General features: G+C 36.1%; 1 protein-coding gene across 2 annotated transcripts in view; it reads right to left on the bottom strand.

The window, feature by feature from the left end:
* The window catches only part of LOC309861173 (uncharacterized protein), a 734,084-nt gene that overhangs the window by 131,463 nt on the left and 579,511 nt on the right, over window positions 1-23,110 (bottom strand). Inside the window, exon 3 of one of the 2 annotated variants that reach the window (XR_014309798.1) lies at window positions 3,844-4,157. The exons of the other annotated variant lie outside the window; for it this stretch is intronic. The gene's annotated coding sequence lies outside the window, so the exon portion shown is untranslated. Of the gene's footprint in view, window positions 1-3,843; window positions 4,158-23,110 lie in introns of those variants that run through there. 2 annotated transcript variants of the gene reach the window in all.

A 23,110-nucleotide genomic window follows, 5' to 3' on the forward strand; every position in this document is an offset into this window, starting at 1 on the left:
CTGCCTGCCTCTCTACCTACCGGTGATCTCTCTCTGTCAAATAAATAAATAAAAGCTTAAAAAAAAAAAAAGAAAAATAGATGATAGAAAAGTAGATGGCAGAAAGATTAAAAAAAAAAAAAGGATGACCAAAAGTAGGTAGATAGGGAGACTGATACACAATCATTGGTTAAACTAAAGTGTTTGGGGGGAATATTGAGGATGGAAAATGGATTGAAATATATTAAAGAGAGAGGGATATATTTTGAAAAACAAAACACCACCCATAGGCAAGTAATTGTCTGCCTCCTTTAGAGTTTGATTCTGCATGAAAGTACTGATCTGCTACTCTATTTACTATCATGTAGATGTGACCTGATGCCTTTTATAAGGAGAACAGGAGAAAAAATCGATGAAAGAAAAAACAAAGGCTTGATAGAGCAGTGTAATAGAGATAGAAACTTCAATGAGAATTCTGTTAAGATCAGTTAGTACTTCGGAGAAAGAAAAACACAGTAAGAAACAGAACATACACACTTTATTTTAAAATAAAGTCTCCTAATCTGATTTTTCTCTGCGAGAGAAATCTGCTTCTTTGCTTTATCCTAAGAGAATCTTTGAATATTTCTGCTGTTTATAGTTAAAAAGAAAGTCACATAGACAAAAAGCCTCTTTCTCATATCTATGAGTCAAAAGTTGATCTGAAAATCCATCAGTAGATCCTAAAGAAATGTGAAAACTTGTGAAAAGAAGATGGCTCATGGTACATGATAAGTGCATTTGTGGGGGCAGTGGGTTATACATAAATTATGTATTTGGCAGCCTGCAACTGTAATATCCCCATATCTTCATAGCAGTAGGGGTAAGGGAAAGGACTATGGTCCTTGATTTTTTTGTGTGACAAAGGAAGTCATTAGTCCTTTGAGAATCTGGTCAAAGATAGAGATTCACCTCAGAAAAACATGAGTGGACATCATTTTTTAACATATAATTTCAAAGGACTATACACCCTACCTAAAGACCGTCCATGGATCTTCCAAAAGGTGACAGATCCCAACTTAGGAAATGCTAGAATTAGGGAAAATAATTTGGAACAAAAATGGCACTTCCTAGCACAATTCTCCATTAAGTTGCTCTAGATATTTAATAGATCATCAGCAGTCTTTTGAGTGCCTAGCATATAGATGAGGCTTAAAACTGTAGTCATAGAAAAAAGCACTTGTTTGGCCCAGCTTTTTCACTTTACAAAAATGGAAATTATAATCTAGAGACATTAAAAATCTTACTCAAGAGTTACAAAATCAACAGCAAAACTAGCTCATCCTTCATTCTAATCATTTTTTCCCAAACTCTCCTAAAAACAAAGAGCTGCATCTGGTCAATCTGAATAGAAAAGTAATATCCCTACACTGTTAGATTCCAAATCTAGGAACACATCTTATCAAAATTGGAAGATTATGTAGTAAGGGAAGGGATAGGTTCTATCTCAGGAAACTAAGAACACAAGAGTAGAATAAAAGTGAGATACAATTAAACAGGACCAACTGCATCCACAAGTTGTAGCAAACAACTTTTAGGAACGCACCGTGCACAATGGTGGCACATAATTTATTGGATCAGTTATTTACAACCACAATCATTTGATTACAAAATACTTTCCTATCATCCAAAGTCATGGAAGAAAGAGATGTATCAAAAGGGGTTATGGAGGAGAGTTTACCTGAGGGACTATTTACGACATGTGGGTAGTTTTAAGATAAATCAAAAAAAGGAATGGTTCAGATCACCAGGGTTTGGGACATAGAGAACTACTATACCTGTTAGGAGTGAAGGAGAAGCCACTATAAAAATGGCATATGGTGGGAACCATGGGACTAAATGTGCCTATCTCACCCTCCTTACATCTTTCATTCTCCTACCAGTGCCTTACTTGACCAAACCAGAAGCCAGAGGGCAAGTGTACCTACTGATGCAGTTCAAAATGATAACCTCTTGAGGCATAGGACAAGATGGAGAATGATGGGTATGGTGGGATAAATGGAGAATAACTGGAAAATATCTGGAGCACATTGTTGGCTCTTCACAAGCTGTAGGAAACTCAGAGCCGTTCCTTTGAGCTCCCACCAAGTTCTGTGCACAAGACCACTTATTTCTAGATCTCATACCTTTAAGGAGAACCAGTAACAGAGAAAGCATTTGGCTCTAATATTCAATATATGCTAATGCAGTGTTAGAAATCACCTTTAACTAATAGACCGTGGAAGGAATACAACGATCTCACACTGTGTTTCCAAATCTAACTTTACCAGACAATCCTAGGAGATCAAAAAGTGCTTCCTAAGTAGCTGCTGCCTGAAGGAATAATGCTCTGCAATATAGTATCCCAAGAGGTGCTCTAGGTGATAGAACTGATGAATAACGTAACTGATTGCAGAGGGAGTGGAAAAGTCTGTGCCCCAAATCATTGCTCTCTACTTCTCAAAATGGGCATGGTTGTTGACCAGAAGCTCCTTGGAGCAACTTTCTACTAAGGATGCTAGAGTTCAAGACTAATAAGGGAAAGCCTATAGGAGACAGAGTTCTAACACCCAGCTCTGAGAGTGAGGAAAAAGTTTGCCTTAAAAATACCCCAAAACCAGGGGTCCACGGTGGCTCAGTCCATTAAGCATCTGCCTTTGGTTCAGGACATGATCTCCAGGTCCTGGGATCAAGCCTGGTGGGCTTCCTGCTCAGCAGGGAGTCTGCTTCTCCCTTTTCCTCTCTCCCTTTGTCCCTTCCCCTGTTCATTTTCTCTCTCTGGATGTCCATCTCTATCTTTCTCTCATTCTCAAATAAATAAATAAGTAAAATCTTAAAAAATAAAAAAGTACCCATGGCAAATAATGACTGAGATAAAAGCCATAGTGCAAGCAGCCATCTTAATCTGTGTCGAGGCTGACCAAGGCCTTAAGCCCATAGGACTCTGAGCAAATCTCCATCCCTCCTACCCCTAGCCCATTCTTGGGGAACACAATAACTTGGAATAGAAGTGTAACATTTACTGTTTGAATATGTCAGGCAAGAGGACAAAAGTTGTCTAAATGTCTCTTTGGACAAAGAGGAAAAATATTAGCCTGTTAGCGATTTAGCGAGCCAAATGGACAGTGAAGTCAACCTTCACATTTCCAGTAGTAAAAGGTGCATAAAGAGGTTTATGTTTCATTTCACTTTGTAGTCCCGACCTTAGTCAAAATAAATTTTGATATTCAAACTGACGCATAATCCCTCATTGCTATTCTTACTTTGAACTTGAATAACCTCAGTAAACTGTGCAGACAGGTGCTTAATGAAGCCTGTATTTATGAAACAATATTTTTCTTCACAGGACTACGGACTCTAATACATCTTTTCTAACTGGAATCAAGTTTCCTGATCAGAGCTTCTCCAGCCTTCTCCAAGCCATATGTTCAGAGTATGTGGAATCAATGCATGGTGCCAGCTGCATTCTCATTATGTAAAACGCACTACAGTTTGGACAGCATGGTTGACACAGATTATTCCAGTTTGGCAGAGGTATGACAACAAATGTGTGTGTGTAAACACGTGAAGTGAAACTGAACACTGGAAGAGCCAGCCTAGGGTGGGGTTATCTAAATGAGTGATTTTCAGAACAAAGACTATATTTCTTATTGTAAATACAAAGTTACTTCCAAAAAAATGTGGTAGGAAATGTTGTTTTTACTTAATTTGACCATTAGTGGAAAGCATGGTAATCTTAGAGTGTTATGCAAGTGTGTATATAGCACAATATAGTTTTGCCTAGCTATGTTTAAGATACAACAAAAACAAAGGAAAAACATTCTCACATTATTTGGAGACAGAAATAGTTTTTTTTAAAAAACCCAGTGAGGTTACATTTTAAAAGATCTCTTAAGTAAATCTTATTAATGTTTGAAATTACTCGTTACCGCCCTTAAAAACTATCAGGCACCCTTTCCCCATTGTCATCAAGTGCAGCAGGTGGCTCCTTCCTTGCCTTGTTGAATTCAGGCATGAACGTGTGGTTTGTTTAGGTTGGTGAAATGCCACTTCTCAGCGAAAGTTTTAAGAACCAACATGCGAGTTGCCAGGTTTCTTTTGTCTTTCTGGAACAACCAGTGGTAATGTTCTAGTTAGAGCGTGATCCATCAGCCTGAGTCCTGGAATGAACAGGATAGAGCAGAATAGTAACTGACCAGGGAGGGATGGAAGGGAGAAATAAGTTTGTTGTAAGCCACTTCAATTTTTCAAGTTGTTACTTCATTATAATCTAACCTATCCCACTTAATGTAACAATGTATTGAAAAAGTCATTAAAAAAATAGCTTTTTAACCCCCCCTTCTGCCTTGCTGATGAGATTTTAAATGGCTTGTGTTCTTCTTTTGTGTTTCCAAACTGGGGATGAATCCAATCAAAAATTCTAAAAGAAATTACATCCTCACTCTAAAAAACATTTAAAATAATTCATCCAGGAAAAATTACATTAAATTAGCTACAGTTTTTGTTGTTTATGTGCCTTATACTTGCAAGCAATTTCTTATGAAGCAGCTACAAAATGTTTACAAAATAGTTAAGTGTAAGAATAAGATGTTAGTCACCCTTAGTGTCACTTAGCACCAGAAGCCCAAGGATTATATAAAGGTCAAAGTAAAAAAAACCAAACAAACAAACAAACAAAACAACAACAACAACAACAAAAAAACCCCACACACGCTAAGGAGCCAACAGACTTAAATTCAGCTTTAAATTCTGGTCAGTGATTAGACTAGTTTTGAGAAGAAACTGAGCTATCTTAAGTCAGGGATCATTTACTTTACTACAGAAGAACTGAAATATCCAAAGCAAATTCAGATAGAAAAAAAACAAGTTTCTAATCAAGAAGAAACTAATATGATTACATATATTATTCAAGGGCTTCTCTCAAACATATCAAGGATAAATAAAATCTCATAGTAAGTATAAAGAATATGTACACTGGAGTCAGATACAAATGGGCCTAAAGTCCACCTTGACCTTTTACAAATCATATGACCTCAAACAAGTTATTCAACCTTCCTGTTTCCTCTTCAATGAAACGGGACCAACAGCTACTCATAGTTTTGCTATAAATATTAAATCATGTGTGAAATGCAATTATGAAAAAATGAATACAATGATATATGAGCTTAGTTTGTATCAATTTATATTTATTTATGTATCTAAATCTATATTTTAATAATAATAATATTTATTGAATACGTTTACATAATGTAACATTTATTTGGCACTCCTTTTGTTCCAGGCTCTGTTCTAGATAATTGGGATATACAAGTGAACAAAACAGACACAACTACTGGCCCATGGCAGCATGCATTATGTCTTTTCCCTGGGGAAAAGACAGAACTAATAAGAATGAAGATACATTATGTTAGGTGTACAAAATCCAATGAGAAAAAAAAAAAGAGAGCAAGGGTGGAGAATAAAGAGAGGGTTGTGGTACATGTTGCAAAATTTAAATAGGACAGTTATGTAGGCCTCACTGAGAAGATAACCTTTAAACAAAAATTTGAGAAGGTAACAGGTAAATGTAGTAATAAAAAACATTATAGAAATACATTCTAGGATTCAATACAGCCCATTACTTAGCATTTGTAGAAGGCTAAATATTTATTCACAGATGGGCTGAAGAACATGCTTTCATCCAGCCTTCACATTTTTCTTTTAGAGGGGTAAGCTGTAAAAATACTGAGCAGCAGTGAGACTTGCTTCATGGCAGCCTAGAGAGAGGAAATGATATGCTCAGTTAATCTTTAATATATAATTTCCTTACTGCAGGGAGACAGCAGAATGTAGTAAAGAGTTCCAGAGAAGTACACTCTGGAGCATAATGCCCTTTTTAGGGCGATGCTTGGTGTCAGTTTATTTGAGGTAATACAGGAAGAAGCAACTGTGCAACCGTGTAGGAGAGAATCTCATATGTCCAACATTATGAGAGTCTAAAAATCCAGAAAACAAAGCACAGCTGAGTAAAAAGGTGAAAGTAAACATGGCCTCTGAACTTCATTAGGCAGCTTTCCTTCATCCTTCAATAGTCACATTAAACCACAGTGGGTCCCAGACTGAATTTTAAATTTACTATATTGGGAGCTGATCTAGACCCAAGGGAAAGGAGAAACAAACAAACAAACAAAAAACAGATGAAGGTTCCCAAATCCTCCATGGTTCACCTTAAACCTCACACTTCTCTTAGTGCTAAAATAGCCAACTACTTTGTTCCACCCATTCCATCCCTCTCACCACTTGAAAAAATAAAATGGCTGAAGGATTTGGTGACCCTTGGTAAGGGAGAAATTCACAGGCTGTATATTTGCATTCTTTCATCCTAAATATCTGGCTCAACATAACCAGGGAGAAGTCAGTTAAGGTGGTACTTCACAGGCTGAAGGAACAGGCGCTGTAACACTCAAAATTGATTTGCCCCCAGGGGATCTAACTCTTCTGCAATGCTCATTAAAACTTAACTTAAAATTTTAAAGGGTTTATAAAACCTTTTAAAAACATTTTCCAGTGTGACCTCACTCCAACTGACTGTCCTGCCTAGTTAAGCTTACTGTGGAAGAAATGGAATATTTTTGCTGGGTTGCAAATGATTGTGTAGACAAAGGGAATAGTTAAAATGCTTTTACTTGTGATAAAAATCGATTGAACAAGCATAGAGGTTCCAAATCTCCCTAATTAAGCTCTGAAATGGCTTCTGCATTCTTTTTTGAAACCAGAGGGAATTCCCTTGAAATGAACAAATATTTTATATGGTTAAGTATTCATTAAAATGAGCAATAGGGAATGAGCACAGTATCCAATATCAAGAGGAAAACTGTAAAATGGGAAAGGATAGATAAATAAATTAATAAGCTAGGATTTTGGCAGCCTGACCAAATTGTCACCTGTTGTCCTTGTTTTTCTAATTATTCTTCCTGTAATTTACTCAGCTGTGCCTATAATTCTTGAGCACGCACAAAGTTAATAGAGGAGTTAAAGTTATTAAGGTCAGGCTGTTTATTTTACTTACAATGACCTGAATAAAAGATAATATGCATTTCTTTTTTTATGAGAAATTTCAAAAAATAAAAGACTTAGTTCTTTCTAAAAACAGAAAAGTAAATACCCATGTAACTGTTTTGTATATTCGGTAAGGTACTACTTAGTATTTTGTTGCCTTTTTTTTTTTCTGATCTAAAGTACTGAATTTAGTAATTCACTTCAAATGGTGGGAATTTATTTGCTGATAATAAGTCAGAGTTTTTAAAAAGTGCTTAATACAAATTAAAACACAGCTTTGTCTGAAAGCAAGTTTCATAGACAATTTGCTCCAAATGGGTATTTACTTGTTATTTTTCACCCAACTTTTATTCAAACATAAAATTATTTTACAATGTTCAATTTAGATATAGGAAGGGAATCCTGGGAAGATGGCAGAGTAGGAGGTTCCCAAGATCATCTTGTCCCACAGATACTATCACCCAGATAATAGCTGTATTAGTACAACTAAGCTAGAAAACTTCCTGAAAACTGGGAAAGGAAACCTCACAGTTAATCATAAAGAGGAGGCCACATCTAAAATAGTAGGAGGGGTGGATATGTGGTCAGAAACCAACTCCTAGGGAGACTGGCCACAAATGGGAGGGACACCACAAGCATGGAAAAGGGAGAAGAACAGACTCCACAACAGGCACCCCAGATGGGGGACCTGCATTGGGAGACAAATCCCACTAACACTTGGCTTTGAAAACAAGTGAGGCTTAACTTTGCCAGATTTTACAATCAATGGAGCTTAAGGTGGGTAATTAAAAAATCAGCTGACTAAGCCCTGGGAAAGCCAGAGGACGGTAGGAAACTGAGACCCCACCCTTAAAGAGACCACATAACAAACAACTCCACATCAAAGAAGCAGCTGGAAAAGCGCCTGCACTATATGGGAAGGTTCGCTTACTAATCTCAGAAGGTGCACTGAAGGGGCAGGGATCTTTAGGAGACTTCTCCAAGAACAAAAGAGCTGGCAGGTGTCATTTCTCTCCCTCCACCCCAGCCTAGATAGTCTGAAATCTTTGGAAACCAGAACAAATACTCTACATTGAGGCTTACTAACACCCATGCTCTGCCCATGCATTTTCCTGTTGACTTACCCCATCTAAACTGCCCCACTTTGCAGGAATCCCTCCAAAGTAGTTCTCTTGACATCCTAATAATAACCCCTGCTCTGGGGAGAGTGACAGATTATCAAAGACTCTAGTCCCATTGCGGCAGGAGCAGTGGGCTGGGAGAAGACCTCTGATTTGACTGCTGGTCCTATTCACCATCAAAAACCTCACAGGGGGCAAGGACAAAGAGAGAGCCCTGTAGTTTAGGGTCACTGAAACTCCAACAGATAGACTGGGAGCAGATATCTGGTCTGACTGCACACCACACCCACCGACAAAAGCCTCTCAGGGGATGATGAAAGGAGAGCACCCCAAGTTCATCGCAACCACAGTTCCAGCAAATGGGATGAGGGAAGGTATCTGATTGAACCCAACTATAAGACCGAGGGGGCCCAGGTTGGCCCCTTAACAGCAAAGGGATCAAACCCTGCCCACAACAGACAAAGCGGCTATTAGAACTGACTGGACCAAAGGCAAATGTGGCTTAACCACAACCGTGGGTCAGATGCAACATGTACAGGAGACATCTCTGAAGTACCTGGTTCTGGTGAACAAGAGACAATGCACTGCAAGGCACTATAGAACCTCTTCTTCATAAAGCCACTACTTTCAAGATCAGGAGATATAGTTGACAGCTAAAGGAAATAATAGGCATCGAAATCAGTAAGAAAGAAGTAAAATTTTCACTATTTGCAGATGACATGATACTTTATATAGAAAACCCTTAGACTCCATCAAAGAACTACTAGAACTGATCAATGAATTCAGTATAGTCACAGGTAAAAAATTAATATACAAAAATCTGTTGCATTTCTTTTTGCTAATAATGAAGTAGCAGAAAGAGAAATTAAGAGAACAATTTCACTTAAAATTGCACCAAAAAGAACAAAATATCTAGGAATAAACTTAATCAGGGAGGTGAAAAACCTATACCCTGAAAACTATAAAACACTGAAAGAAATTGAAGATGACACAAACAAATGGAAAGATGTACTATGTTAATGGATTGAGAAAACCAATGTTGTTAAAATATCCATATTACCCATATGCCCCAGAGCAATCTACAAATTCAATTAAATCCTTATCAAAATGCTAACAGCATTTTTCACAGAACTAGAACAAATAATCCTAAAATTTGTATGAAACCACAAAAGTCCTGAATAGCCAAAGCAATCTGGAGAAAGAAAAACAAAGCTGGAGGTATCACAACCCACATTTCAGGATATCCTACAGAGCTGTAGTCATCAAAACAATATGGTAATTTCACAAAAAAAGACACACAGATCAATGAAATACAACAGAGACCCCAAAAACAAACTCATGCTTTTATGGTCAATTAATCTACAACAAAGGAAGCAAGAAGATACATGAGAAAAAGACAGTCTCTTCAACAAATGGTGGTGGGAAAACTAGACAGCTACATACAAAATAATGAACCTAGATCACTTCCCTATACCACACACAAAAATAAACTCAAAATATATTAAAGAACTAAATGTGAGACCTGAAACCATAAAAATCCTAGAAGGAGACATTGGTAGTGATTTCTTGACATTAGCCAAAGAAATATTTTTTAGATATGCCTCCTCTGGCAAGGGAAACAAAAGCAAAATTAAGTATTGAGAGTACACCAAAATAAAAAGCTTTACACAGTGAAAGAAACCTTCAGCAAAACAAAAAGGCAGCCTACTGAATACAAGAAGATATTTGCAAACAATATATCTAATAAGGGGTTAATATCCAAAATGCATAAAGAACTTATATAACTCTAACATCAAAGAAACTAAATTATCCAAATCAAAAATTGGCAGAGGAGATGAAATATTTTTCTAATAAAACATACAGATGTCCAACAGACACATGAAAAGATCCTCAACTTCAATGAGATATTACTTCACACCTGTCAGAATAGCTAAAATCATAAAGACAAGAAACAACAAGTATTGGTGAGTATGTGGAGAAAAAGGTACCCTCTTAAACTACTGGTGGGAATGCAAACTCAAGCAGCCTCTGTGGAAAACAGTACAGAAGTTCCTCAAAGAATTAAAAATAGGATTACCACATTACCAATCAATTCCACTACTGGGTATCTATCCAAAGAAAATGAAAATATTAATTCAAAAAGATATATGCACTTATATGTTTACTGAAGCATTATTTAGCTAAGATATGGAAACAACCCAAGTGTCTATCAATGGATGACCCAATAAAGCCGAAGCGGTATGCATGTAAAAATGATAATCCTCAGTGATAAAAAGGAATGAAATCTTGCCATTTGCAACAACGTGGATGGATGTAGAGGATTAAATGCTAAGCGAAATAAGTCAGTTACAGAAAGACAAATCTCATAAATTTCACTCATATGTAAACCCTGAGAATAAAAATAAACAAAGAAATCAGACAAACAAAAAACAGACTCTTTTTTATTTTAAATTAAGATTTTATTTATTTGACAGAGAAAGATCACAAGTGGGCAGAGAGGCAGGCAGAGAGAAAGAGAGGAGGAAGCAGGCTCCCTGCAGAGCAGAGAGCCGGATGTGGGACTTGATTCCAGGACCCTGAGATCATGACCTGAGCTAAAGGCAGAGGCTTAACCCACTGAGCCACCCAGGCGCCCCCAAAAACAGACTCTTAAATATAGAGAACAAACTGGTCATTGCCAGAGGGGAGGTAGGGGGAGGAGATAAGTGAAATAGGTGAAAGGGATTAAGAGTACACTTCTTGTGATCAGCACTAAATAATGTATAGAATTGTTAAAGCATTACGTTGCACACCTAAAACCAATATAATACTCATGCTGATTATACTTAAATAAAAATATAAGTAAAAAGATGAAAAATAAAAAGTTTTTAAAAAATAAATAAAAATAACATTTCAATATAGATAGCCATTATTGAAAAAGAATTACATACACATTCTCAATAAAATATCAATTGAAATATCCTGTAAACAGCATTTCCTCATCAAACACAATACACACACACACACACACACACCCCACATTCACACTTACATACTTTGAATAGGTTTGACCATTAAAGCAGTAAATCCTGGCACTGTAGTATTGCATAAAGAACAAGCCAATTCAAATTCCACTGCTTGCCAGATGTAGAATGAAGAGCACTATTTCAACATAAGCACTATTTGTCTAACCCAGATGCTTGTATTTTGTCTTATCTTTAGGAAAGTATAGTGATGAGAGACAAAGGTTGCCCGTAGCGAGGCCCTCTTGATTGAAATAGCACCTGGAAGGTATTCCCATTCCTATCAGATGGCAAATAAATATTTCAGTGGACTAAAATTATGCTGAAATGGAAAAATACAACATTTTGCTGTCTCTGAACAAAAGAAGCTAAACACACAAGTTCATAAAAAAGAACGCATGTTTAACAAGCGTTCTTTATTCTCATTAAAAAATAGAGCTATCTTATTTTTATCTGATGAAGTTTTCCAGGACCAAAACCACTTAAACAACAAACTAAAGCAATCTTGTTGGGGTGAAAAGTTCTTATTTGCTATACACCGTGTTCCTAATACTTGTTTTCTTCTACTTTTTCATAATTTTCTATATTCTATTTCACCAAGTTTGTTCCCAGGAGTCTTGGTAAAGCTCAGTCGTTAACTAAATACCAATAATTTAAGTCAAGAGGTTGAAGGAAGGTTTTCCTTTTGAAGGTACAGTTTTCAACAAGAAGGGCAAACTGAAAGAGCAAAACAAATCTTGAAAGCTGAGTCCCACAACGAACATATTGATTTTGAAAAATTCTCTCAGAACACCTGTTGGAAGCGAAACTACATCTAATCCCAGTTCTCTGGGACTGAGTATACACAAGCTGCAGACTGACGTCAAATGGAGTAGCTTGACTGGCAGGAATCGTTTGAATTGTGGCAAAAGTATATTCTTTTGTTGTTGTTATATATTTTAAAAATACACAAACATCACCTGTAGGAAGAAAAGTCCATAGTTCAATTCCTCATATAAATTAAGTAAAAAGACTTGTATAAGCTGGCTCCATGATAATTCTTCCTCTAGATTTTGTCTCTTAAGAGATAAGTAGAATAAAAAGTGATTTAATTCAATGTATTTTAACTTCTTGACAACTATAAAATACTTGAACATGAGCAGCATTTGTTTAATTCAGACATATGATTCCAAACTGTGCTAAATCAGAAGAAAAATGAAACTGGAAACAAGCAATAATCAGGGATATTTGACCAATAGACAGCCCTGTAACAACACAAATGTACTTTTAGTGTTGTGTTCTGCCCTATGATCTAGGACACTAGTTTTATATGCAGGATATATGGCAGAGATTGTTTCTGCTTGGTGACTAAGGATTACCAATATTTGCTGGTCAGTGAAAGCAACATTAGCACTACTGGTATTACCTTCAGAGAAAATCACCATACGGAAATTACAAAAGTTGGTCTGAGTACTCAGTTAAAATGCCAATGGATGGAAAAAGGAATGACTTTCAAACACAAAAGGGGTAGTTTCAACCAAGGAGAGCCGGGCAGTGTGGGCAGGGATACAGTAATTCACAAGTACTTATTATTTGCAAAGAGAAAATATTAATAAGGTAATCATCTTCAGATAGAAATAGAAAATGATTATATCCAATTATAGCTTTCCATTTGTTTCTCATTATATAGTTGGACAAACCCATAGCCAAATACAAATAAAATACCTTTTAGAATTTAGAATAGAACATAGAATATTCCATTCTACTCTTATTCATTTATATGTGTGTGTCTGTATATATATATATATATATATTCTACGCATATATATGTGTGTGTCTCTCTATATATATTCATTTATATTTATAAATATATAATTTATGGATAAATTATATGTCATAAATAAAGTCCTAAACTCCTACAAAGATGAATGGTACTCTTATTAGCAATTACCCTTTTCCCCTATTTTTTGGAATGACACACTAATAAGACATAAATATAATTCATAACAGAGAAATAACATAACAGCATAGTTACAGTCACACAATTATCAGAGAAATGTAAATACTGCACAATGTAAATGTAAATACTGCCCAAGTGATTCCCTTTCACCATGTTTTGTGTGCTCTTCATCCACAGTACAGAGAACACCTGCCTCCACATGTATAAGACAGAGGACAGGTAAAATAATAAAAGTCCCTACATAAAAGAGTTGAAGTGCATCATGACAATGGTTGGTTCAACATACTGCCTGTATACTTGGTCACTAATGCCCATGTCAAAATCAAATATGTGTATGCAATTCTCTCTAAAACTAAAGCATTGATTAGTCTAATAGAATACTTTGGAAGGAGTGCCTGGTAGTCGTAAAATGGCTTGCCTCACCCAGCATTTCAAAGGAAGTTGCAGACAAAACCAGAAAATAATGTTAATAAATTAAAATTTGCTACCTCTGCCTTTATTTTTATCCATTACTTAAGACTGAAGGCATTATGGAAGAAAGAACTAAGGAATGAAGTATAAAATTAGACCTGAAAATGTTGTAGTAGCCTTGTATAGTGACAGGTGGTAGCTACACTTGTGGTGGATGTAATATAGTATGTAAATTTGTCGAATCACTGTGTTGTACACTTGAAACTCATGTAACATATGTGTCAACTATACTTCAATTAAAAAAAAAAATTAGACCTGAAGAAAGAAAACAAGGGCACTCTAAGTTACCACAGAACCCCGGATTCTCGGGCTTGATTTTCTTTATGCTTAGAAAATACATTATTTTCATGTTATTAAATACATATTCCTCTGCTAACATTTGTGAATATTCTTTCTGTCCAACTCAGAGTTATCATTACCAGGCACAATACCCTCTGGGTGCCAAGGCAGTCTATTTACTTGGAATTCTTCAATTATGCATCTTAATTGGACCTACAAGGGCACTGGATTAAGAATATGAAAGCAATAAGCCATTTGGGAATAAAAAATCTCAAAGTAACATTTTACCTAATTATTATCCATATTTCATTCTGTATGTTACATTCAGGATACTGTTGCATCAATCTGCATGGTTTACTAAAACACACTTTAGAGGTACCTAAGAGGTTCTTTATCCTTTAAAGTGTCAGTTCAGGTTCTCTATTTCCCCAGATAATTGATGCCAGCCCAATGTCCTTAAAAAGTACACAGGAAACAATTCCTACTTTACAGGAGGTCATGGGTGAATCTAAATGTCATAAACTGATTTCCCCATTGATCAATTAAGGTTGTACCTGACCTATTTAAATATATTTATATGCATAATATTAACTTTCTAATATAATTTACATAATAAATACATTGTAATACTTTGAATCTATCTACTTTTAGTAGTTTACTATATGACATTGCTTAACAGACTGCTTCAGAGAAAATATTTGTTGAAATTTTCATCACCTTAATATACTTTCATTTTTGAGAAATTCCTGTCCATATACTCATGTATCAATATGTAATTGCTCAAATACATTTTTTACAACTCCTTATAATCTTTTTCTCCAAAATTCATAAAATATGAATGTTTAATGTATTAATTTCTGATTCATATTTTCCAATCTGTTTTTTTAAGTCATACTTTATTTAAAGTCCTTTAAATTTTCAGCATTCTTTGTTTTATCCTTGATATTCATAGAAAAGACAACATAAATGTAGGGGAGGAAAACGTTTTCCTCAACCTTCTTGGGGCCCCTTAATGGGACTGAAAATTCAACTGACAAAGACAAATAGAAGAAAAGCATACAAATGTATGTAATACAAATTTTATGTGACACGGAGCCCTCATAAGGAAACGAAGACCTAAAAAAAAAAATCAGTATTTTTACACTGGATTTGATGAAAGATGGACAGTCATGGAGAAATATGATAGATCAAGGAGTATGAAGTACGTGCAGTAAACTGGGGGAAACTTAGTAAGGGAAGTTTGTTAGGATTGTACTCAGCATACTTTTGTCTTCATAAGGATGTTCCTTTCCTCCTGGAATATGGAGGGTATTTCTCACATGGGCGTTTTCTAACCTATTTCGGGGAAGGGCAGGAGAAAGTCCCCAGAGTGACCTTCCTGCTTCTGCTTGTCTTCTCAAACTTCTTCAGCTTAAAATAATCAGTGTGCCAACTTGCCGTATTTGGGGGGGAGCATATCCTGAACCCCATCACAGGACAGAACTCATATTGTAACTGCATAAGATTCGTTTCATACAGAACAGGATTCTAAAGTCAACTAGAATTTTTGAACTAGTTACGTACACAGGTATGGACTCGACTGACCGTAAGATTTATTTTCTAATTCAGACTATTTCAGAGTGAAAATGGGTGCTAATAACAGTTACATAGCTAGAAAAGTTGTAAAACCAGGAAGGAAATAATGGTCACTCTGGGATAAGCAAATGGTTGACTGTGAAGCAAAATATTTGTTTGGTACGTGCAGAAATATTTCAAGTAGAATCAGTTTTTCAAGGGAGAAATTATGAATTGAGAAAAACTAGAAAGTGACAAGTCATTGTTTTCTCCACTTTTTAGTATTTATGACAGGGACATAAAATCAGAACTTTGTGCAAAATGATACAGGCAATAATGGCATCTCTCATCACTCATTTCGTAATACATTTTCTTGAAACTACTTTAACATAGGAAAGAAATCTTCACCCAATTGTTTCATCCCTTCATTTTTTAAATTTTATAGGTGACACTGAGGGATAAATCAAATCATCATAAACATTTTAATTGCATAATGTAACAGCTAACTGTTCATTCACAGATATGTACAGATAACAGAAGATTATTTTCTTGGGAATCATAATTGTCATAATATAAATTAATTAATAATAATTTTTAAATTTAAACCATCCTTTTCTTGAGGGAAAAAATGAGTCACAATTAGTAGGACAGTATCCTTGTGTCCAAGTAAATAACAAAAGATCATAATAACTTACCTTATCTCTTTAAGGTAAATACACCACATAAAACAGTGCCCAGAACACCGGAAATAAAATATTTGCTTTAAAAATCATGCTAAAAAAAACCTTTTAGACACCAAACTCAATCAGCAAACACCAAATTTCCTAGATCAAGTCTCTTTAGCAAAAAGACTTCTGTTTCTACCTATTCCCGAGCAGCTAAATAATAAGTGGAATACTGAACCTAAAATAGCCAATTAGTGGTCTTTATCATTCTCTTGGAAAAGGATTTCACTAGCATCTTGCCATGTGATCTAAAAAACCAGCGTATCATATATTAATGCGCAAAATCTGTTGAAATCACTGGCGTGAACTGCTGTGGTGGTGTGACATTGCTACTCACTGCACCATTATGGGCGGCAGCAAGGCTGTGCCGGGCAGTGCAATAGGCGTTTTGTCAGGCACTGCTTTCGTCACAATCTGTCGGATTCCCCTCCTCTGCAGACTGTTGAATGAAAATGTAAACCTGAAATTTCTGCTACAGAGAACAGAGATAAACAGGGGGATCAGCAGTCGCACACCTCTCACGTTGTCTGTTCCGTTAAAAGTGCTGGTAATTTATGGCAGAGAAGTAAACTGCGGTAAAATGAGGTTTTGAAGTGTTCTGCTTAACTATACTCAAATGCAATAAATGTAACCTTAATCTAGCAGATGAAGTAGTTCTCATAAGCACAGTATCCTGCAGATGTTATATATATTTATGGCTCTGGCCCCATAAATTCATAATGATTTCCTTCTGGGTATTAAAGGCCAAAATATGATTTTTGACAGATTATATATTTTGGAATTCTTACTTTGATAGTTAATTTTAAGAGCAGTTATTTCTGCCATTCCTGAAGGAAAATACATCCAATAACCAGTAGGGTATATGCTTTTCCCAAAGCATATAGTTATGCTTGCTTGAAGGAAGTCAGCCAGGCATTACCAACAAAAGTTAGCACTTCTGTTGTGGCTGAAGTTATTCCCATATGTGGCATTTTCTAACTTTTATGATTATACTACCTGTTTTTTTCCTTTTAAATCAGGGATTACCTTTCTTAGGACATATTTCTTCTAACATCACAGAAAAAAACATTAACAGTGCACATAGTGCCTTTTTTTTTTTTAAACAAAGTTTGATCAATTTTTCTTAGGAAAAATATGATCTTCCTTTGCAACAAGTTTCATGTTTAAGCCCAAATGAAATATGCAGTGAAAACACAGGTGGTGTATTCTATTATCATGAAAACCTAAGAGTAGTTTGCGTGAGATAAAACACAGAGGTACTGCAGTGTTCTATATTTCCTAAATATATTCCCAGCTGTCTACTGAAGTGGGTACTTCAGGGTACATCCTGACTGTAATTTAATCACTTTTGGTAAATGAGTACCACTTAGAGTAAATCTGATCATATTCTGTTCTGAAGGATTTCGGCAATCTTTTTATTTGCTTTCAGCTCTTTTTGAAAATAAATTTTCCCACTATCATCCCTTAAAGTCACAATGATGCCTGCAGAGTTCTTCATGAGAGAAAACATAAGCTAGCTCAAATATGAGAATGACAGCTCATAACATAAAACCATAAGTATCTGAAACCTTTTGGCTCCCTGTTCTGTAATAATTAATTTCATACATTGTTATAAATCACAGTTTTCACAAATGACTGAAAAGATTGTCATCAATTATCCTTTTTGTTTTTTCTTACTTTTAATTTTTAAAAATTTCAAATCCACAAAAGAAACCAAAAATAGAATAAGCCTGCATATACCTATTACATAATGTCAACTGGTTTTTAATCCATGACCAATCTCTTATCTTCTCTACTTTGACCCCCTGTCCCATCTAATATTACTTTAAAAGAAATATTGGCTATCATATAATTTTATGCTTAAATATTTCATGTACATGAACATATATATATTTGAAATGAATACATATATGAATATGTGAAATATTCATTTCAAATATATATATACACATAATGAAGATAAAGACACCTTTTTTAAACTTAGCCACTTTATAATTACATTTCAAAAATTTACAATGATTTGTTAATATCATCACATCTCCAGATCAAATTTCTAGTCTCGTTAATGTCTTTATTAAATTTTTTTCTTGTATAAGGATCCAAATAAGATTCCCTACATAGTTACTGGTTGATAAATGCTCAGATCTCTCTCTGGGCTCCCTACTCTCCCTATGACCCTCCCCCTTCTCATGCTTTCTCTCTCTTATTCTCTCTCAAATAAATAAAATATTTTTAAAAATAATTAATTAATTAATTGATTAATGCTAATTGTTACTGGTGCCTTAAATTTACTAAATCTCCTGCTTTCTTTTAAACTGCTTTATTGAGGTATGATTGACATAGTAAAAGGTGCATAAAAGTAAAAGCATATAACTTTATGAGCTTGGAGTTAGTAGACATCCATGAAACCATCCCCATAATTGATGTCATGAACATATCTGTCACTTCCAACAGTTTCTTCCTGCCCCATTTACTTATTTCATCTTTTTTGTGATAAGAACATTTAACATAAAATCTACTCTTTAAAAGATTTTTAAGTATGCACTACAGCACTGTTAATTCCAGGCTCCATGGCCTGCAGATCTCTACAACTTATTCGTCTTGTACAACTGGAATGTTGTACCCTTTGATTAAAACCACCTTGTTTCATCTCCTCCCCAGCTCTGGAAAACACCAATCTACTCTCTACCTCTGTGAGTTTAACTACTTTAGATTCTTTGTATAAATAGTATCGTATAGTATTTGTCCTTCTGTGCCTGGCTTACTTCCCTTAGCATAATGTTCTCCACATTCACCTATGTTGTCACAAATGGAGAATCCCCACCATCTTTTGTAAGGCTGAATAATATCCAGTTGTATGTATAGACCACACTTTCTCTACCCACTCATCCAGTGATAGACATTTAGATACTCTCCACCTCTTGGCTATTGTGAACAACGTTGCAATGAACATGGGAGTACAGATTCTTAAGGTTTTTTTTTTTTTTAATCTACCAATTTCTACCCTTTTAACATGCATATACTCTCTTCCTTGCAATTTTATTTGTTGAAGAAAGTAGGTTCTGTGTACTATCCACCAATTTCCCTTAGTCTGGATTTTACTGACAACATCACTATGGGTTCCTTAACACTATCGTATTTCCTGTAAATTAGAAATTGCATCTGAAAGCTTAATCAGGGCGCCTGGGTGGCTCAGTTGGTTAAGCAACTGTCTTAGGCTCAGGTCATGATCTTGGAGTCTCGGGATCAAGTCCGGCATCAGGCTCCCAGCTCCATGGGGAGTCTGCTTCTCCTTCTGACCTTCTCCTCTTTCATGCTCTCTCTCATTGTCTCTCTCTCAAATAAATTTTTTAAAAAATCTTTAAAAAAATAAAAAATAAAAGCTTAATCAAATACAGATTAATACTTTTGGCAAGAATACTCCAAAAATGCTGTTGTGAAGTATTGTTTAATAATAAAAATATTCTCATTTTGACCATTGTAGAGTTGTGGTGAAAACCATAGGCTCTGGAGACTGAATACATGGAAACTAATTCTGGTTTTGCCTCATCACAGTGCTGAAACCGTAGGCAAATGGATTAATCAGTATCTCATATTCTTCTCCTGTGAAATGGGGATAATAAGTACACCTAACAAATAAGATTTCTGTCAAGACTACATAAATAAAGACAAGTAACACTAGGTACATAGTAAGAATTCAATATATTTTAGCTATTATTACCAAAAACTTGACATTAATTATAAAGAGGAACATGCAGAAAATATTCCCAATAATCGTTATCCACACAGCAGCCAAACTGACAAGTCTAGTAAAGACAGATTTTCAACATAGAATATAAAAGTTGAAATGTGGGGCACCTGGGTGCCTCAGTCAGTTAGTGTCTGCCTTTGTTTCAGGTCATGATCCTAGGGTCCTGGGATGGAGCCTCCCATCAGGCTCCCTGCTTCTCCCTCCCACTCTCCCTGTCACTCCCCCTGCCTGAGCTCACTCTCTCTCTCTCTCTCTCTCTCTCTGTCAAACAAATAAATAAAATCTTAAGGGAAAAAAATAGTTGAAATGTGAGTGGACTAAAAGATCCAAATATATCAGTGAACTGATAATGGAAGATGCAGTCTTTTGCTGGTAGGTCAATGATTAAAACACCCACAGGTTACTAGTGATTGAAAGAAATTGCTGCTTTCCAGTTCTGTTAAATGTCCTTCCATATGCACCATTCTTGGCTCCACCTCAGAAACCACCACAAACATGATCAATCCACATTTTATTCTCTCTTAGAGAAACTTTGATAGCATCAAACTAAGCAAAACAATTCTCTTACCAAGGCAGAAGAAATAGGTTCATCTCTTGCTATCCAGAGCAATAGTTTGTGAATACTTTTTGCTCTTTTAGAAATTGGGCATAAATGTTTAGCACATTCCATCAGTAGTTTATAGAATCTCTAAGGGAGCAAAACCACTTAATATACATTTTTTTTAAATCACAATCTTGAGAATGGCTATTAACTAAGGATTTAGCAAACATTAAGTTATAAAGTCCATAAGATTGGAAAATGGTGAAGATTTGAAGTCAGATGAGCAATGGAAAATTTAGGCTGGGTATTTAAGGAAACTGCCTATTAGCAAGAACTATTAGATAATGGAATGGTACTTTTCTTAAGCTCCATAAATTTCAAAAGTAAATTGGAAAACATATTGGGAGAAAATGTTCCACCCCACCAGGGGAATAAATGAAATGGTCTTTTCATCTCCTGTTTCTATAAGCTGGTCTGCAAATTAGATGTATAAAATTTACCTACCCAAACTATGAACACGATAAGTCCAATATTAGGCTTAGTCCAAGTTTCACTGGGAAAAGTTCCATTTCCAGATCTTCAGCCAAAAGCTGAATAATACCAATATGGAAATTTGGAGCAAAATCAATTGTTAAAGTCAGATTATGAGATTTTAACTGCCATTCTAAAACTACTTATACAGCCTTTCTATGTTATTTCCACTTGCCAGATCAACACCCAAGAGTCATTTTGACATTTAAAAAAAAAAAAAAATCCCAATTACACATCCAACTGCTGATTTACAAAGCAAAAGGCAACCTGTGATTTTGGCTTTAAAACCCAGTTTGCCTTAGGGATGGATGGATGAAAGAAATTCTAGCCTACTGTTTAAGGGCTAATATTCCCACATTTTCATATCCCATTTAGGGCAGGCCGATTTTAGCACTTCGGCTTAAGCAGTATCACTTTATACAAGGTGCTTGAGTGGAGTAGGCAGCGAGCGGGAATGGATAGTAAGTGGCAGAGAAGCAGAGGCTGTTGCTGCAGGTAGACTCCTATGCCAACTGCCAAAGGAAAATGGCTGTGAAAGCGAATGCATTTTTTTTCCACCGTGAGCGAGGGATGAGAATTTAAGAGTAAAACAGTAAATTGAGTTTCTGTCCTTTTACCTCTTACTAGAATTTCTTTGTTGTCCTTTGCATGGGGAAGGTTAACCGCTCAACCTAATTCTTCACTCCAAGGAACTTTACAGGCTGTCATTTGGTTAAGGTCTAATGGGTCTTCTGGGATTTGATAGCTGAAGGCTGTGTTCACTGGAGCAAGCTGCTCCACAGAGGGCCTGGAAAAGAATGTTTGAGTTGGAGAGAAGGTGCTGCTGCTCCAACTGCTTTTCCACCTGCAAAAACAGAACCTTTAGGGACAGTAGCACTGCAGTTAACAGGGGATCTCAGGAATGAGAAAGGTGTTAAAGTAGCCAGTTCTTCTGTTTTGCCAAGGATTTTCCGGTCTTGCTGTTTTTGGCAGAATTTTGAAATATCCCACTTCTCTCACCCTGAGCTTTTCCCTTCCCATTTCTCAGGGATGGTTTTGAGGACTGGGATGCCCAGTCCAAACAGAGAGGCAGAATTTTAAGAGGATGTGGGAGTCACACTCCTGGCCTCCCCACATGCCTCTAAGCAGCACTTGGCTGCTGTGGAGAGTTGGGGATTCTTGCGAAGGGGAGGGTGGCCAAGAGCAATAAAAGGATCAAGTTGCCAACCACCTCAACCTCCATATTGGAGAGGGATACTCCTAAAACCCCCTTGTTGATTAAATCAGACGGAAAATTTCAAAACATCATCAACTGAAAATGCCACAGAGTCACTCAGAGGACTCTGAAAGTCAACATCATATTCACCCATGGTGAACTCGTTAAAAAGTTCTCAATGAGAGCAACTTACAAATTATTTCTTTTCTAAAATTCCATTTTTTAAAAAAACCTTACTTCTTCCTTTCCAATTTTTATGTCTTATTTTAAAAAAAAGATTATATTTATTTATTTGTCAGAGAGAGAGCACGCACAAACAGGAAGAGTGGCAGGCAGAGGCGGAGAGAGAAAGAAGCAGGCTCCGTGCTGAGCAGAGAGCCTGATGCAGGACTCGATCCCAGGACCCTGGATCATGACCTGAGCTGAAGGCAGAGGCTTTAACCCACTGAGCCACCCAGACACCCCCAAATAAAACATTTTTAAAGAATGGTTTTTGCTATGAAACATGATGAAACCAGAGAGGGAGACCAACCATAAAAGGCTCTTAATCTCTGGAAACAAACTGAGGGTTGCTGAAGGAGGGGGAGGTTGGTGGGAGGGACTGGGTGGCTGGGTGTTGGACGCTGGGGAGGGTATGTGCTATGGTGAGTGCTGTGAATTATGTAAGACTGAGGAGTCACAGACCTGTACCCATGAAACAAATAATACATTATTTGTTAATTAAAAAAAAAAAAAAGAAAAGAAAAGAATGGTTTTTTCTATCATGGTTGCCATAAGGTATGGTCAATGCAACCTTAAAGTAATATGATTGGTAGTCATGTATGTATTTTCTAAAAAGAAGTGAATTAGCTTAAAATAATTATTGGAAAAGTGTATAAGCACTGTAACTCATCACTAAACCTGCACAATACATACAGTAGCTTTGATTAATTTCATCTAATTGAGCATACATTTTTGTATAATATA

This window comes from Mustela nivalis, assembly GCF_964662115.1.
Source record: "Mustela nivalis genome assembly, chromosome: 3".
NCBI lineage: Eukaryota > Metazoa > Chordata > Mammalia > Carnivora > Mustelidae > Mustela > Mustela nivalis.